A 17732-nucleotide genomic window follows, 5' to 3' on the forward strand; every position below is an offset into this window, starting at 1 on the left:
AAAACTGAATTCGAATATGAAGTCTAATTTTTTTTTTCCACATCATTCGTATGCCATTCTAAATAAAACTCAGTAGTTTTCTTTTTTTTTTTTTTTTTTCAAAACATTGCCTGATTTTATTTTTGAAATTTGTCAAAAAACGAAGAGAGAGAAAAAAATACGCCACAAAAGTCATCGTACAATGAAATATTTTCGTCTAAATTCACATGGTTAAATTTATCACATTTCGCTTTTTTTTTTTTTTTTTTTTTTTGCATTGTGTTGATACTGCAAAGTCATTTGGCTTTACACAGTAGCCGTAAATTGGTTTGAAATATTCCTAAATTAGTTAATTTATACCATTCTAAAGTGAAGTCCTTGATAAAATGCTTAATTAAACAAAAGAATCGGATCGAAAACAAGGTAACAAAAAGTCAACCGGCAAAGTTAACAAAGCGTGATCGGAGATTTATAGTTAAAAAATTATGAAAAATACACATTTGAGTGCTGCAAAAGTTTCTGCAGAATTTAATGAAACGTTTTACGTTTAATTTTCACCAAAAATTGTTGTCCGAGATCTCTGATTAGCTGAATTAAATGGTACCATCCTCCCCGCAGAAATTTTCTTGTTCCCCCCCCCCCCCCCCGTGCGAAAAAACAGAAAACTTACTCTTTTTGTCCCAAAATCGATGATAAATACGCTCGAAATGTTTTGGAATAACGTCTTACTTATACGCGAAAATAGATTCAACATTTTTGGTTAAATTGTTGTATAATTGTAAATAGAAGAAAAAATTTGGAATTTAATCTTAAGAACTTAGTTGGATCAGTTAATCACGACGGTGGAGGTGTTATAGTGTGAGGGTGCATATCAGCATCAACACTTGGTAATTTGGAATTTTTTGATGAAATAATGAATCATGCCGTTCCTTCAAATATTTTAAAAACCGAATTTTGAACTCTTAGCCAAAAATTTGGTTATTGGAAACAACATTGTTTTTTATCAAGATAACGATAAGAAGCACACGGTTTTCAACGTTTGCGTCTAGTGCCTCGAAAATTGTCCTAAAGTTTAGAAAATACCCCTTCAATCTCCAGATTTGAACTTAATGCAACACATTTAGAGATATCTGGTGGCTAGATTACGAAAATACGGCTTTGAAACGAAAATAGAGCTAGAAACAGTAAGACTCAAAGTGTGGTTGAACACTTACTCAGAAATTACGCAAAAAAAAAAAAAAAAAAAAAAGAAAAAAGAAAAAAGAATGAAATTTATTCCAGGCGTTTAAAAGGTGTTGTTGATACTGCATGATATTCTACTAAATGATAACTTAATAAAAAGTTAGATTATTCAATAATATATAGATAATTTTTAAAGTGTACGAAGAGCTTTGTGAGATTAAATTTCGGGCACTTTTTGGTTTTTTTATTTTTAAAAAATTAAGTTTTAATATTTTTTAAAAACTTTTCATGTAGTTTTGTTAAAAAAATGATCATAGGTCTTATAATTAAATACCTATTCCGAAATATTAATTCTAACCAATGGGTAGGGGCCAATTTCGCTGAAAGTCGTAGGTGTACGAACACTTTTGGGAGTCACTGTAGGTTAGTTTCAAAGGCATCTATCTCTACGCCTCTATAAAATTTCTTCCAAATCGGAAATGGTCGAGTGGTGACCCCTAGGTCACTTGACATGGAATGACTCAAGTTATAATTTTTTAACGAATTCACTTTTTGAGTAAAATTATTATATGTATTAGAGATAATCCTTTACTTTATTTGTCCCAAGCACCAGTTTTGGCTTGAAATTCAGTTTAAGTCACTATTGAAGAAAAATTCAATGTAGAGTCCGTAACGATAAAAGTTGTATTTTTGATGTTTTGATTGCGAGTACATGGATAATATGAAGTAAATAAAGAAAACAATATGACATGCATGTCTTTTGGAATTTTCTTTTACGGACACCCCTATGTCACAAATACCGTGAAATGCTCCATTTATTTAAGGCGTTTTTTCTCAAACTTATTAATCCTATGGTTAATCTAACTGGGACTCATGGTAACAGAGGTGGAATTTCGCAATTTAAGTATGCAAGCCCCCGCGTCAAAGCAGACTGATAGGTCCGTAGCACGTGTTACACATTATTCTAAAGCACAGACAAAATCGTCCGAGGAAGATGCACTTATTGATACTCATCTTTATCTTTTATCAAAAAGATAAAACTTTCTAAGGAGTGCTCTCAAGGACATTCCATAGCAGCGATTTCCTTCTATCAGTATCTGAGGGCCTGACTGGAGGAGACTGGCGAGGGGTGGAAGAGAGATTAGGTAAGAAAATAAGATTTTCATTGAAATGACATGTGTTGTTGTGGATTAATGCATTCATCAAATGTTAATTATTTTGTTGATTTAAGGTGCATTATAATCTTCTCATGGCAAAATTTACTTCATATTTTGAAAGTTCTTTTGAAGCGTTTTTACTAATTAAATTAACTCGGTTTTCTCACAAAAATATGATTTTTAATAGTTTTTGACAGTGGCATCTTGTTTAAAAATAACAGCAAAGAAAAAGGACGCATTGGTATTTATTTGTAAACTGTAAGTTTTTACTGTTTTACTTTTCGGTTTTGCATCAGACAGTAAGAGAACTTTTTCGAGGGATGATTAGCTAATCGGATCCAATGCTGTCATTTGGAGCGATTTTGAGCCCCTCTCTAATTTCTTTGTGCCACTTCAAATTTTTTCTAGCATATTTGACTTGACTTTAAAAAAATAATAATAAGGTTCAACTCTGACTCTCAAGGCAAATAATAAAATAAGTTTCTTTCTTTTTATTTTATTTTACGAAAAAAAAAAAAGAAAAGAAAAAAGTAAAAAAAAAAGAGAATTGGCAATATTTCACAGTTTATTGCATCCTTCAATAATTCTGATGTTTCTGTTTGGAAACTATGTTTGAAATCGTTGATATTGCTCTTCCTACATTGCAGTCTTCTTTTCAATATTATAAATGATAGCAATCTTGTAATATTGTGACGTGCAGAGGAAGAACTTTTAAATAATATAGAAATTATATTTTTATGCTTTAGAGTTGCAATACTTTTGTTGAAATAATTGGTTTTGCATCCGGTTCTGATGCAATTAAGAAAAAAGGGCTGTATATGTATAAATAGGGCCCTGAATGGCTCGATAAATTTGAACCAGACTAATAATTGTTTTGCACCAGAAATGCAATAAATTAAGTGGGCAGTTTAAAATAGAGAAATCGTGGGCGAAAGGTACTCTGAATGACCTGTAGTGATTTTTTTTAATTGGTAAGCTCTAATCTTCAGTAGAGTTTCTCTTGGTATCAGGCACGTAGCTAGAACTTTGTTAAGGGGGGGGGGGGGTCCAAGGTTGCACGAACTTCAAAAGAGGAGGCATGCTAAAGCAGAATTAGTAGCTGATAGTTACACAAGATAAGATAAAATCAATTAAAACTGATTATTAAAATATGATAATTAACTAAAATTAATTAAATAATTGAAATTAATAGAGCCATTAGTTAAAATTAGTTAACAAAAATTTTATATTAAGTGGTAAATTAATTATTGAAAGTTTGTAAATTAACATTAAACTGAAAGTTATCACACACTAAGTTTCCAAACATGGGTGAACCTCTGTCCTCCTGAAAATGAGTGATATATTTTCTATTAATAAAAAGGGCACATTAAAAGAAAAACGGAAAACGAAAACTGTTCTAGAAATTACTTGGAAAATGCATGCGATAAGTTAATAAAATATTAAAGCTTTGTAATATATTTCAACAAAATATGTACATTTGTACTTATGCCATTTTATTTGAAAACTAGAAAGTAGCCCATCAAGGTATGACGGGTGAAAATTGCTTCAACTCTTCTACATTTGAGCGAAGCAATTGCCTGTTTGGTAATATTTTGATAGTTGAAATTTTAACTCTAACACCAGTGGATTAACCCTAAACTCCGGTAGATAGCGGTCATTGTTTTCGTTTCTTCATTCCTCTGAGATGACACAGTCTTACCAGTAGAACTGTTAAGTTACCGGATCGAGTTCAGCCTTGTCACAATAAAGCCTTTCCCTGAATGTTAATCATTACCAAAACATATTATCAAATTACATATCATGCCGTGGCGCGAATTCATTGTTGAAAACGCGGGTTACTCGATCATCGGCATTATTTATATGAGGATAAATAAATCTATATCTATGGAGTCGAATGTATAACTATACGAATGTTATATAACGTAACCCTGTCCGATTTGAACAACATTTCAGGCAAAATCCCACAACTCTCTCAACGAAAATATTAACAAGGTTTCATTTAAAAAGCTTGAATTAGTTTTTATTGATTAACATTTATAATATTCTTTTGATAATGCGAAATAGAATGATATTTCCAATCTTATCCGTTTTATAATTATCATTCCTTTTCATCAATTAAAAGCTTGAACAAACTATTAACTCTTTGAGAGACGGAGGCTTCCTTTGATGCAAACCTTTTTTTATACATATAAATTTTTTTCTTCAGCCAACTGACACAATGATTCCAGTTAGCTGAAATAAAAAAAGAGAAGCAAGAAATAAATGGGGTTCTCAAGTGAAGTCACTATTCCTCAAAGGGTAAAAGCTGTTCGAAAAAATTTTAAATATTGGAAAAGGCGTATTGCCGTTTTTTATCATTTTTTTTTTCTAATGGGGCTGTGTTAGAGGCTTTAGCCTTTTGCGGAACAAGTGAGAACCAACCATATGGCATCCAGTCATTCATATGCCACCATTAAGGCGCGGATGTGAATGTCAGAGAAAAATTTGATGCCCAGTTTCCACCAGATGGAGACACCTGAGCTCTTTTCGATGCGAAACTGCAAAAGGAATTTAATTTTGTCAAGAGCTCAAACGACCTAAGGGATCTTTTACATGCCGATTAATGGAATGTATACCTAATGAATTAAATTAAACATCTGTGTGATTTTATTTTAACAACGTGTTGTTAATTTTAACAACAATACATATCATATTTTACAACGCAGGCAATGATTTTTTTTCTTTAATACGATGTTAGCAAAACACTTTATTGCAAGAAATAGCAAATATCGTTAGCTTGAAGAAAATAAGAGTCGAAAAAATTTAAAAAAAAGCGATATAGAAACGAAAAACTCAAAAAAATTTATCTCGTATTCACCTTTTTTGTTTCTTTGCTTGTAACGCAGTAAATAGCGATAATTTTCACCTAGTAATTTATAGTTAAATGCAAATGCCTGTTTTTTGTTACGTTTAATGCTACCTTCACAATTTACTAAAGATGGATGCATAGATGCTAATTAAATAACTTCTCAGTACAATTGGAATACAATTATGCTTTATGGGACAACATCGAATAAGAGATGAAAGAGAGAGATAATTTTTCTTCAATTAAAAAACTAACTGTTTTTCTTTTGGGATCATAGAATCACAATTCAGTAAGATTTAAAAGTATTAATTCGTAATAAATTACTTATTACATGCTTTAATATGGCCGAACTTGTAATTTCATAAACTGATCACAGAAAAATATTCAAGTAATTTTCAATTATTTTTCTATAAAATTTTGATTTCGCAAAAAATTCGTTACATCAACTTCAAGTTTTATTTATTCATTTATTTTATTTATTTTACCTTCAAACACGAATTCTTTTTGGGCATTTAATATGTTCAATGATCATGCTTAAATATTGGGGGGAAAACATCAGAAAAAAAATCTATGTAATTTGTTACTCAGAAAGGAGAGAAATGTTAAAAATAATCTAAAAGTTCAAATAAAATTGTTATCAAAATATAAAATGAATCTGAAATGAACCATGCCAAAAATATAAAGAGTTAAAATGAAAAAAAAAAAAAATCAATAATAATTTTTTCTCATCCTCAAGCACATGAAATGTGTAGAATTTCTTTTTTCGCTGCTGGCTTAGAATCTAAAATTAGTTTTTAAATGGAAAAACACATTAACACGTAAAATTGCTTGTATTTTTAAGAAAACTTTAAAAGGGAGCACTGGCTCTTACCTAGTTTGGGTAAACTTAATTTTCTTTTGCATATATTTTTCTTCAAGATATGTTTCCTATAAGTATGATATAGATAAAAAGTGCGTGTTAAAACAGAAAAAAATCGGAATTCAATTACTGATTCACCAGGAACGCACCTCACTCTGGCTGTCTTTCGTGCAACATGCGTCTATGAAATCCGCGAAAATCCAAAAATTAAGGAGACAGAAATAAAGAAAACCACACCAATGGGACTGGGGGGCAATAAATGCTTGTTTTTACTTTGCCGATGGCAATCTGATGGACCAAAGGAGAGGGGCTGAATTTCAAGGTCACACGACCCAGCTGGTTTGAAAGACGATACGGACATTTCCCGGTTTCCGACGTAGTGCGCGACAGTAAAAGGCAGACAAAAGTTGGGAACCTGCAGTTGTTGCACGAGGTTCTCGTGTTCTGAATTGACTCAAGGACTGAGAAATTTTCCGATTAATGGGAATATTTAAGGGGAAAATGCAGGGTTTTATAAAAACATTCTCTTTCGGAAAAATTTTGTTGATGCGAGATGCAACAACTGAGTTTAAAGGACAGGGATCTTCCGGGAAGGGGGGGGGGGTCCGGACCCCATGGACCCACCCCTTGGCTACGTCCTTGTTGGTATACAGGAATTGACATAGACAATGTAAGTAGTCATATCTATTTAAAGGAACCAGGATTAGAATCAAATAATATTGTCACGATAAACCGTCATTTTCTCTGTAGTTCATTAAAATAATATTTATACTTAAAAAAGACTTAATTTGTTCAGAAGTGATTCTGAATAAACAGAATAAAAAAAACTCGTGTTTGGTGGGGAAGGCCAGTGGGTACAGCGCCTCCTCATGATCCCTTAAATGAGGCATCAAACCGGAAAAATAGTCAATTAAGTTTCCAACATTCATGACTTTAATTTCAAAAGCAATCATTTGAATTTTTTCCAAAATGATGTTAAAAAAATAGATGATTAATTTAGTTCATTATAAATACCGTAACTTATCCTAAGATACCTTAATTTACCAATACATTAAAAATAATAATAATAATAATGGCAATTAATGCCTTTACTACTAATAATTTAAAGTTTTTCGAACAGCTTTTAGCCTTTGATTGAGAGCCACTATTTTCATTCTTTCTTTCTTTCTTTTTTTCATCCAGCGGAAGTCACTGTGTTAGCTAGCGGACGGAAAAAAGTTGGTTGCACCAAAGAAGGCATAGTCGGCTCGTACAGGGGGGTCGAGGGGGAGACTACCCCAGTGGAGTAGCTAGGGTGGGGCGGAGGGCTGCGGTCCGCCCCCGGCGGCACTTTTTGAGGGGCAGCAAATTAGCATTTTTGATGTGAAAAAAATTAATGTATTATTCAAATAAGAAAATTATGTTCAGTAAGTTACCGCCCTATAGCCAGAGCTAAGGCAGAAATACATGAAATACACCGTCAGCTCAGTCAATTCCAACCGAGGACTGCAGTTTCGTGCTTATTAGCACTCATCAGCCAGGCATAGGAGTGACAGAGCTAAAGGTGGAAAACCTCTAAAGGAAGCCAATAGTGCCAAACAAACTGGTATCTATAATAACAGAATTAGGGCCGTGGTAGCCTGATCGGTAGAGTGTCGGATTTGGGGCCGGAGGGTCCTGAGTTCGAACCTCGATGGTCGAAGACCCACCGTCGTCATTAAAGGGGACTGGGCGACGTTAAATATGCTCGTGGTCTCAATGACCTCCAAGTGAAACGATACCTCTGGGAGTGCTAGCACCAGGTAGCTATTAGCTCCTGATCTAGTTCTAAATTCTCATTAACTGTTCGATCCGGTGATGGTGCTGCCATCTATCGGTATAAGAAAAATAATGGAGGCAAGGCACTTAGTATGCAGTCCTCGACATAAATACAGTTGCAGTCAGTTGTGACTCGGAATCGGATAATAACAGAATTAGCACTGACCAGACGAGTGACCGAAGCAATGGTTCGGTTCAACTCGAAGATTGAAGGCAAGGCACTCTTGGCTTCCTTAAGAGGTTTTCCACCTCCAGTTCAGTCACTTCTATGCCGGGCTGATGAGTGCTAATAAGCACGAAACTGCAGTCCACGTCTGGAATTGACTGAACTGGCGGTGTATTTCATATATTTCTGCCTTAGTCCTGGCTATAGGACGGTAACTTACTGAATATACCTGCCTTGCCTTCAATCTTCGAGTTGAATCGAACCATTGTTTCGATCACTCGTCTGGTCAGAGCTAATTCTGTACCAATTTGTTTGGCACTCTTGGCTTCCTTAAGAGGTTCTCCACCTCCAGTTCAGTCACTCTTATGCCGGGCTGATGAGTGCTAATAAGCACGAAACTGCAGTCTTCGACTGGGATTGACTGAGCTGGCGGTGTATTTCTGCTTTCGCCTTGGCTATAGGACGGTAACTTATTGAATATAGATGCCTTGCCTTCAATCTTCGAGTTGAACCGAACCATTGCTTCGGTCACTCGTCTGTTCGGTGCTAATTCTGTATCAGCTACCTGTTTGTTTGGCACTCTTGACTTCCTTAAAGAGGTTTTTTCCACCTCCAGCTCAGTCACTCCTGGGGCTGACGAAAGCTCATAAGCATGAAACTGCAGTCCTCGGCTGGAATAGACTGAGCTGGCGGTATATTTCAAGGAAATTATGGTTTTAATCTGTTACTGCAGGCAAAAAGAAAATCTTCGAATTGTAAGACTTTTGTGTCACCACCAGATTAAAATTACTTCTATACAAAACTTTCTGCTTTCTTTCAAAAGTCTTTCTTGACAGCATATCAGTGCAACCCCTTGTTCTTTTTCTGAGTGGACAGTCATGGGACCAATGTTTTTTTAGATTGTAGAAGTTAATTACAGGAAGAAAAAAAACAATGATTTTTTCCAATTTTCTTTTTTAAGAAAGAGTTAACTCTGGTTTTTAAGAGAGTTTCTTAAAAATCTCTTAGTAAAAAATTTTTTTTTTTTTTTAACTTCGGGAAAATGATGACAAGAGTAAGAAGGGGAGGTGGAGGTGAAAAATGGCACACGAAACAATCTATTGCTCATTACAGGGGTGGCTTTATATGTCGAAGAGTTTACTTTGATTTCTCATTCATTACAAGAGTTCTCTTCTTCAAAAGAAGTAAAAGGGATTTTTGTTTTCTCGCTTTTGAGAGTAGAAAATTTATCTGACAACTTTAGATCACATGTTAGTCTATTCCTTATGGAAGGTAAGCGAATTTCGTTTTTCAACATTTGGTTTGGTCCCTCAACTTGGCCAAACGTACTGTCCGACCATCACGAGAAAAACCACCGCCGAAATGTCTGCGCCTGTCTACTGCTATAGCAACGAAGCGCGTCTCATTTTACCAAGGGAAGCTATTAATGTCGGAAAAACCCGTACGACTGTACGAAGGCGAGCAGACGAGTGGGAAAATGGCGCCAAAAAGAGTTCCTGCCCACCCAAGCAGAAAATGAAAGAAGTCCGTTTCTATGGCAGTAGACGGGCACAGACTTGACGGCGAGAGCTTTTCTCGTGAAAGCCAGACAGTAGTCTCAAATTGTTTTTTATCATATTCAGTTTCAAATATTTCCGATTCGGAACCTCTCCCACCTCCACTCTGTAGCTTCTAGGAATTTTTCCGAGACAGATACCTTAGCCATCTCCTCTCCTCATTTAACGTCACCAAAGATTAAAACAGCGTTTTAGAAACTTTAGTTTTGAAAAATTTCCGAGGAAGGAAAGTCGAATTGCTCAGACCTTTTCCTAACGTCCCCAGAGATAGTCCAAAATTTCGCTCATAAAAATTTGCGCGGGTGGGAGAGCTTGCTAATCCTTCCTTCTCAAAGATAGTTTAAAATGAACTTCAGCTTTAAGAAAGATTTTTGGAGGGACCCCTCCCTCAGCCCCCTTTCGCTCCTTACATTATCAATATTGTTACGAGTCCAACCACTTCAAGAAATTCTTTAACTGACGACACAGTTCTTGAGAAAACACAGGAGATTTATTTCCAACTATGTAAAAGAAATATCGTTAGCAACTTCTAAATTAACCATAGTAATTAGGCAAATATCAATTAACACCGTAAACTCAACGGTTACACACGTATTTACATCAAAATACGCGAAAACACAGTGCAAAGACTGATACACACTTTCCAGCCCACGGCTCAGATCAGTCCAACTTTTTATCACGCGCGAAGGCTATTTATAAATCCTAGAGAAGTTTCGGCAAAATTCGAAATGCTTCTCGATGTTTTCTTTTTATTCCATTCGCAAATCTTATCATTCAGAAATGGAGGGCCGTATACTTCATTCGAATGTGAGGGGGATTGTATATTCATTACAAGAAACTATTTACAGGTTATGTTACTAAGACAATTTTGGATGAAAGATATTGGAATAAACGCCTAATTTAGCCAGATTACAAAAAATTAATCATAAAAATAATTACTATTTACAGAACTTGTAACAATATCAAACAAAGCCTAAAGTCGGGCGTCATTTACGGAAATTTTACATGACAGAGCCGCCTGGCTTCAGAATATTTTTGGTGCCATTAAGTGTTATAGGGAACCCTTTAAAGTCACCAAAGATAGCCTAGAATTGCGTTTTTGTGGCTTTGATGATGAACAACTTTCAAAGAAAGAAGCCGAACCTGCCGCAGTAAATCACCAAAGATACTCTTAAAATTTATTTCAAATAAAAAAAACTATTTCAGTAGAAAACCTCAGCGCCCCTCTCTCCCCTAACGCCTACAACTGCGTTAGAATACGCAATTGCGTTGCCAAAGATAGCCTAAAATTGCATATTTTCTGGGCCGAAAACTTTCGAATCGAGTATCATACTATTCCCGATTTTCTTAACCTCTCCACCAATTAGCCTAAACTGCATTTTAAAACTTTGATTTTGGAACATTTCCTTGCGGCGCCCACCGATCCCCTAACGTCAACAAAGAAACACTAAAAGAGACTTCAGTTTTGAAAAAAATCGGGAGCAAACTTGACCTGCCCTTTCCTTTCACTTTACTAAAACTGCGATTTTTTTACGTTAATTTAGCAATTTTCTCCAAGTGTGAGCCTCCCCCGCCCCCCCCCAGTCCTTTTTTTTTTCTTTTTTAAGTATGTTGAAATTAATTAACATCTTTTTTTCTTTAATTAAATTTCTAGTTTTAATTTGAACACCCTGACAGTTTAATGTATTTGTGATTTCACAACGAAAGGGTGGCAATTTGAGGAACCGTCCCGGGCGGCAAACACTGGCCACGCCACTGGACTACCCTCCCCCCTTTCAAAAGTGAAGTGGCCTTGCCCCTTCACCTTTCAAAGTAAAAATTCCCGATCGATTGAAAAATGATTTTTTACACGGTGGATTGATTTATTTCACAGAAATAAAAACTACGAGTAAAAATTCTAAATAAATGGATTTTTCTCACGTTATTTCATAAGAATGGAATTTTGAATTGGAAGGGGAAGTTGACGGTGGCCATCGGTCCCGATTTTTGAGGCCATGTTCCACATTTTTTAGAGGTTACTTAAGCATTATTACTGTTAAAAAATCCATAATACTGCCCAGTTTCAAATGAAAGTCAGCTTTAGGGGTACCACCAACTTACCCCTTTACACCTCTTTTGATCCCCCACTCTTTTGTGCACTAGCCGTCTATAAAAGGAAGTCACCACAAAGGGTTAACAGTGTTTGTTCAAGCTTTTTAATGATGAATAGAAATGAAAATTAGAAAACGGATAAGATTAGAAATTTCTTTATATTTCGTATTCGAAGGAATTTTATGAACGTGTAAGTAAATGAAGAACTAATTCAAGCTTTTAAAATGAAAATTTGATAATCGAGTTTTGCCTGTAATTGTTTTCAGATCAGGCAGGGTTGTAGAAATACGTTATATAGCATTCAACATTCATACAGTCATACTTTCGCTTTCATAGATATAGATTTAATTATTTTTTTTTTCAATAAAATGAATATAAATGTAAACACATTTCGTCGAAATACAAGTATGCTACCAAATTTTAATAATTTATTAAACTATCATCGGCATTTTGCAAGTAATTCCTAGAACAGTTAATATTTTCTGATTTTCTTTTACTGTGAACTTATTATTTATAGGAATTACATAACACTCATTTTCGAAGCATCAGAACATATTGTTCGAGAGGACGCTTATGTAATGGAACTTTTTTCCTTCATATTTGGAAACTTTATATGGGATAACTGTTATTAGTTAAAAGATAATGATATAAACTGACAGTAATTGATTTACTACTTCACATAGCATTTTTGTTAAGGGCAGTTCTCAAAAGGTGGGAGCAAACACAGACCTCAACTTTGAAGCTTCAACACCAAATAACTTTCATTTTAATTAACTCAAAAATTTTTGAGTTAAATTATAATACTGTATAGAGACAAGAATTGACATAAATTATGGAAAAAATGCTCTTTAAATGCCCTTAAAAAAATATTTTCTTTGCTAAAAGGCGCAATTTTGGACATACCAAAACGTTAACTGAGCAAATGTACCATTAAAGAAAAATTTATTAAAATTATTTCCATACGTTTCAAAAAAAATTTAAAGGTATGAATCTTACACTGAATAATTTTTTGTTAATATTTTACACAAATAACAAAAGTAAAGACAGATTATTCACTTTGTAAACGATTTTAGAAAATGGTAAGTTTGAAATTTGATGCATGTCCAAAATTTACGATCTTTACAATGTTTTTTTTTTTTGAGAACTAAGTATATGATGTTTTCATTTTAAAGGTGTTTATCGAGCCTCGGAATCAATTTTTAATTGTTTAAAAGTGTTTTCATAAGCTTTTATGCAGTATCTTAGAAGAAAAATAATTTTTTTTAAACGTACATGTGAGATGTCCAAATGGCGTTACGATCTTGACGCCGATAATTCTGTCCATTTATTCATAATTTTTGATGATCTACTGTCTTCTAACCTCAATAAAAAACGTTATCATAATGTTATCTTCTTTAATCCATTGGTATTCTGCATAATTAATATGTTACACATTGAACAATACATAAATTACAGTAGAAACATGGCTGCTTATGATCGAATCGAAAGCCATTTTGCGCTAAAATCGCCAAGCAAACCTCCGTTGGCGACAACACAGTATACGATAAGCTAAAGGTTACCAGAGGGAGATTCCAGTTTGACAAATGTAGTTTATCGTCAGCTGTACCAGTTTTGGCGACTTTATCACCTGCGCTAGCAATTTTTTTTTTTTTTTTTTTTTTTTCCGCTTTTATTATTTTAGAATTCTTTTTCTCTTCTTTCTTTTGGAAACATAATTTAACGATCTCCAAATAGAAATACGAATTTCTTTCTTCAATAATTTTTTTAGACATCATTTTAATTCTTATGACATTAGAAAAAATATTCATTATTAAAACTGATGTCACTTTTTACAATTGTATTATTTTTAATTTGAAGCTTTTTTTTAATCTTGCATCAATTTCTTCAAAATCATTCCAAAACTTTATTAAATGTAATGAGCAAGCATGTATAGCCATTCAAGTATTTCATTAATATCCTCTTTATTATTAAATTGCAAAATTTAAAAAGTAGTAAATAAAATTTTCATTGGAAAAGTTAAAAATCAGATTAACAATTGTCAAAAATGGTGAAACTTACGTTATGATGATGTCCAAAATCCGTTACCTACAGGAAAACAATGTCCAAAATCTGTTACCTACAGATTGCTGATTTAATTTGCTAATTAACAATTTTTACAAATACCTGCTGTCTTTTCATGTTCATATATTGTGTTCTAGATATGCATACTATAGAATAAAATCAAAATTGATGTCAAATTCGAAAATTTTTGAAATTGCTCAAAGTTAACTTTTTTGTTCCCACCTTTTGAGCATGGGCGGATTTATGGGGGGGGCAGAGGGGGGCAATGCCCTCCCAGTTTTGGAAGAACTTTATGTAGTAACAACACATCTTCCAAAAATAACAAAATCTTTTTTTTTCTTTTTTGAATAGTTCAGAAGAGCATGGGTGGGTTTATAGTGGGAGGGGGGGCATAGGGGCAATACCCCCCAGTTTTGAGAGGACTTTATATAGTAACAACACATCTTCCAAAATCTTAAAACAAAAAAATCATTACTTTTTTCTTTTTTGAATTTTTCAATGGAAATAAAGAAAATAGCGAATGTCCTTTTCTGATGGGAGAAAAGAAAAGAAATAAAAAGAAAAAAAAACGAACATTAAATACAAATAGCGCAGCTGTCACTGGGGTGCTGAAAATGTGTCTAAATTTAGTATTTTGGACTGAAAACCATTTGGGAAAGTGTATGAAAATGTAGGCTAAACAAGCTGTCCTTTAAACTGCAACACTTATAATAATTGACGATTATTTTAACAAATTAGAACCTAAAACAAACGGAGGAAAGCTCCCCCCCCCCTCCCATTTGCGCTAACAGAACGATCTACTCGTTATGATTTGTGTCCACTTTAAAATATATTTGTGCATAATATTTATGTTCTTAGTAAATTAATTGACTTTTTGAGAGATTCTAAAAAAAGAGGGTTTTTTTTCCTTTTTTTTTTTTTTTTTTTTTTTTTGAGCGAGAGAGAGAAATTTAATTCTATCCCAAACTGAATAAATTTCAGTTATCTGAGTGTTCTGATTAATTTAATCTTTTTGCTTTGAGGGAAAGTACAATTTTACTTACTTTATAAATACTGTTTAAAAAGTAAGGTAAGTCATAATCATCTAAGTCTAAGTGAGTCAGTCCTTGTCATTATTGAAATCTAAATAATTGTGTCATCAAAAGTTTCGGAAAAATTTGCTAAAATTTTATAAAAATCTAAAAAAACCTGACAAAGATTGGTAAAATCGTAAAAATCCTTTAATCGTAAAAACTGACGAATTTTTGTAAAAACTACGAAAAAATCAAGCAAAAATCTGCAGTTAAGAGTGAATTACAAACAGGGTTGAATTTGCCTATAAGATAAACAAGCTATTGCTTAGGGCCCGTGCTTTGAAGTGGGTCCCTAATTCCTCCCCCCCCCCCCCAAAAAAAATTGCATGATTTCGTTCCTTAAAAAATGGAAGTTGGTTGAAAAAAACTAATTTCATTTTCAAGTATTTGAATATTTGGAAACGTATAGATACAAACCTTAAATTTCAAAATTTCTAACAAATGGTTGAGGGAGAGGAATGCCAAAATTTGTCAAATTCGGCTCCTTGCCACATCCTGCATTAAAAATAAAAATCATGGTTCTCACGTTTGTAACATATTATTCGAAATAAATTTTTGTGACTCACATGTTTCATATCTTGCTATATATTCAATCTCGAATGCAGTATTTTGGAAATTCTTTTGTATTGATTGCTTTTATCTTACTTTTATTGCATATTCTTAATCTGTTTAGCCCGAAAAATAAAATGATACACTACCTCTATTCCTTTTCGTTTTCTGCACTACTTATAATTAAAAAAAGGCTGTTGTAATGAGAAATCTATAGTTTATTTTTTCTTTCAAATTTAAAATGGCTGTTTCTTAGAAAGTTTGAACAATACTGTACAACTGTATAATCTAGTTATCAATTTCTTTGTCTGTCCCATTAACCTTTATAAGGCTTCAAAATGCAGAATTTTATGTCCATTTTACAAAATTTCCTCCGGGGAAGAAACCCCCGGGACCCCTAAAAACGAGATATTCAATTTCCCATTAAAAGGAAGCCCTGTGTCTCTCTTAATACCAGCTCCCTCTCTTAAGGTCAATACAAAAAGGGTAGCATTAAACACACATTAATGAAAACAACACACAAAAAAGTAAAGCATGGACATGCATCACAGACAACAAACAAAAACATAAGGGTGGGGGTTATAAAAATGTTGCTCAAAAAAAAAAAAAAAATCCTGCCCCCCCCAGGAACTCAGTCTTAAATCCGCCTATGCTTTTGAGAACTGCCCTTAACTATTTTTAATCATTGACTCTTTCAATTTTAATTATTTTATTAATTTTTAGGCTAATTATCATATTTTAATAATTAGCTTTAATCAGATAAGTTCGTGTCCCCTCCCCCAATCTTGGATCCCCCCCTTCCTGACAAAATTCTAGCTACGTGTGCTTGCATCTTCGTTACAAAAAGTTCAGTTAATTGTTGACAAATAGTTGAAACGCAGACCAGAAATTTTCGACGTTAGTTTTCGAAGCAAATACTTAATAATTTTTTTCCCACGAAATACTTAACGGCCACCTTTCAAAATAAGGATGTTTTTAAGCCGCCCTATCTTACAGCAGCATTCTTTTTTCTAGAAATCTTATCATATCAATCACTGTGTTGTTTCGTAATGAGGGATCAGTTGCATTACTGCATTTTATCAATAACAAAAATCAACAATATTTTTTCCATTAAAATTATGAAATGAGCATCCGTCGCATAAAAGCTCGACTTTTTATTTTGAAAAGCCGCAATTCTGTTCCGAAACACCTCTTAACACTAAATGCTAATGTAATTTGTACTCATTCAAAATTTTCTACAAAGAGAACAACGAGATAATGATAACAGCTAACAACAAAATTGTTAGACAAAAGCTGATTAAAAAAAAAAAAACTACCAAAACAGAATAAAAAAAATTCTGAAACTCAATGGGGTCTTTTCCAAAATTTTAAAAGTATTTTTTTTCTGAAAGAGCATGCTAAAAAACATAGGACCTGACCATTTTTTAAATAATTTGTTCAAGTTTAATATTTTTAAAAAATTACTTAAATCGTTGCGCTTTTATTGTTTACACTTCTGTCGTGTGACATCACAAATGATGAAATGTCATTTAATATTGCCATTCACAGAACAAAATATTCAATTCGCATCTTTACTCACGTGTATTGGCAACGATATGGTTGATAGCAAGCGTAGAGCGCAATTTTAATTCGCTGTTTGATTATCATAACATGGAAACGCAGTAGAAAGATCAGCCAAATTGCATCATTTTTGACGTCATAAAGACCACGTCTTGTTTGAAAAATCGGACATTTAAAAAAATGAATTAAAAAAAAAAAAACTGTTGGGAAAATAAGAGTATTTTCTGGGTCCATGTAATTTTTTTTGCTCATTCTATCCATTTCAATCACTAAAAATAGCACTTTTGACTGAAGGAAACCACCCCATTGCCATTTTTTCACTTGAACATATTCTGCGGTGTGCAGGTAAAAGGCAGTAACTGCTAAATTTTCATTTTAATTTTTTTATTTAACATTCTTGTCATCTATTGTACGTTAGTTGTTTGTAAAGCTTGCTTATTAGGTTTCTGGTGAGAAAAACCGCGAAAAAAAGGTCTAATTCCAACATTTATCTATTCTTAGTAATGAACCCAAAACGCATTTCTTTAATATACATATCTCGAAAACTCTTTTCTGCAGATTATAGTAAAAGGGTTATATTATTTCCTAAGACAACATATTAGGGTCAAATGGGTTTCCTTATTTCTCAACAGTTTACATTTTTTTCAGAGTTCTCAACACTTAAGGATTAAAGAATTTTCGCACGTGTTATAAAATCGAAAAGCATATCTTCAAAATTCTCTTCCTACATCTCAAACCCAATATCACTTAACAAAGAAATTCTTCTGACAAGAACCGATTTGTAAATTGGCTTGGTAGCGGAAATCAAGCTTTAATTTTAGAGTAAAAGTATGATTACGACGACAAGTGACAAAGAC

The 17732-nt window shown here is 33.5% G+C and overlaps 1 protein-coding gene across 1 annotated transcript in view; it reads left to right on the top strand.

Annotated features, from left to right (window-relative positions):
• The first annotated feature begins 2212 nt into the window (after positions 1-2212).
• The window catches only part of LOC129220181 (mitochondrial basic amino acids transporter-like), a 90287-nt gene continuing 74767 nt past the window's right edge, over positions 2213-17732 (top strand). Inside the window, exon 1 of the mRNA XM_054854538.1 lies at positions 2213-2306. The gene's annotated coding sequence lies outside the window, so the exon portion shown is untranslated. The remainder of the gene's footprint in view (positions 2307-17732) is intronic.

This window comes from Uloborus diversus, chromosome 4 (assembly GCF_026930045.1).
Source record: "Uloborus diversus isolate 005 chromosome 4, Udiv.v.3.1, whole genome shotgun sequence".
Classification (NCBI taxonomy): domain Eukaryota; kingdom Metazoa; phylum Arthropoda; class Arachnida; order Araneae; family Uloboridae; genus Uloborus; species Uloborus diversus.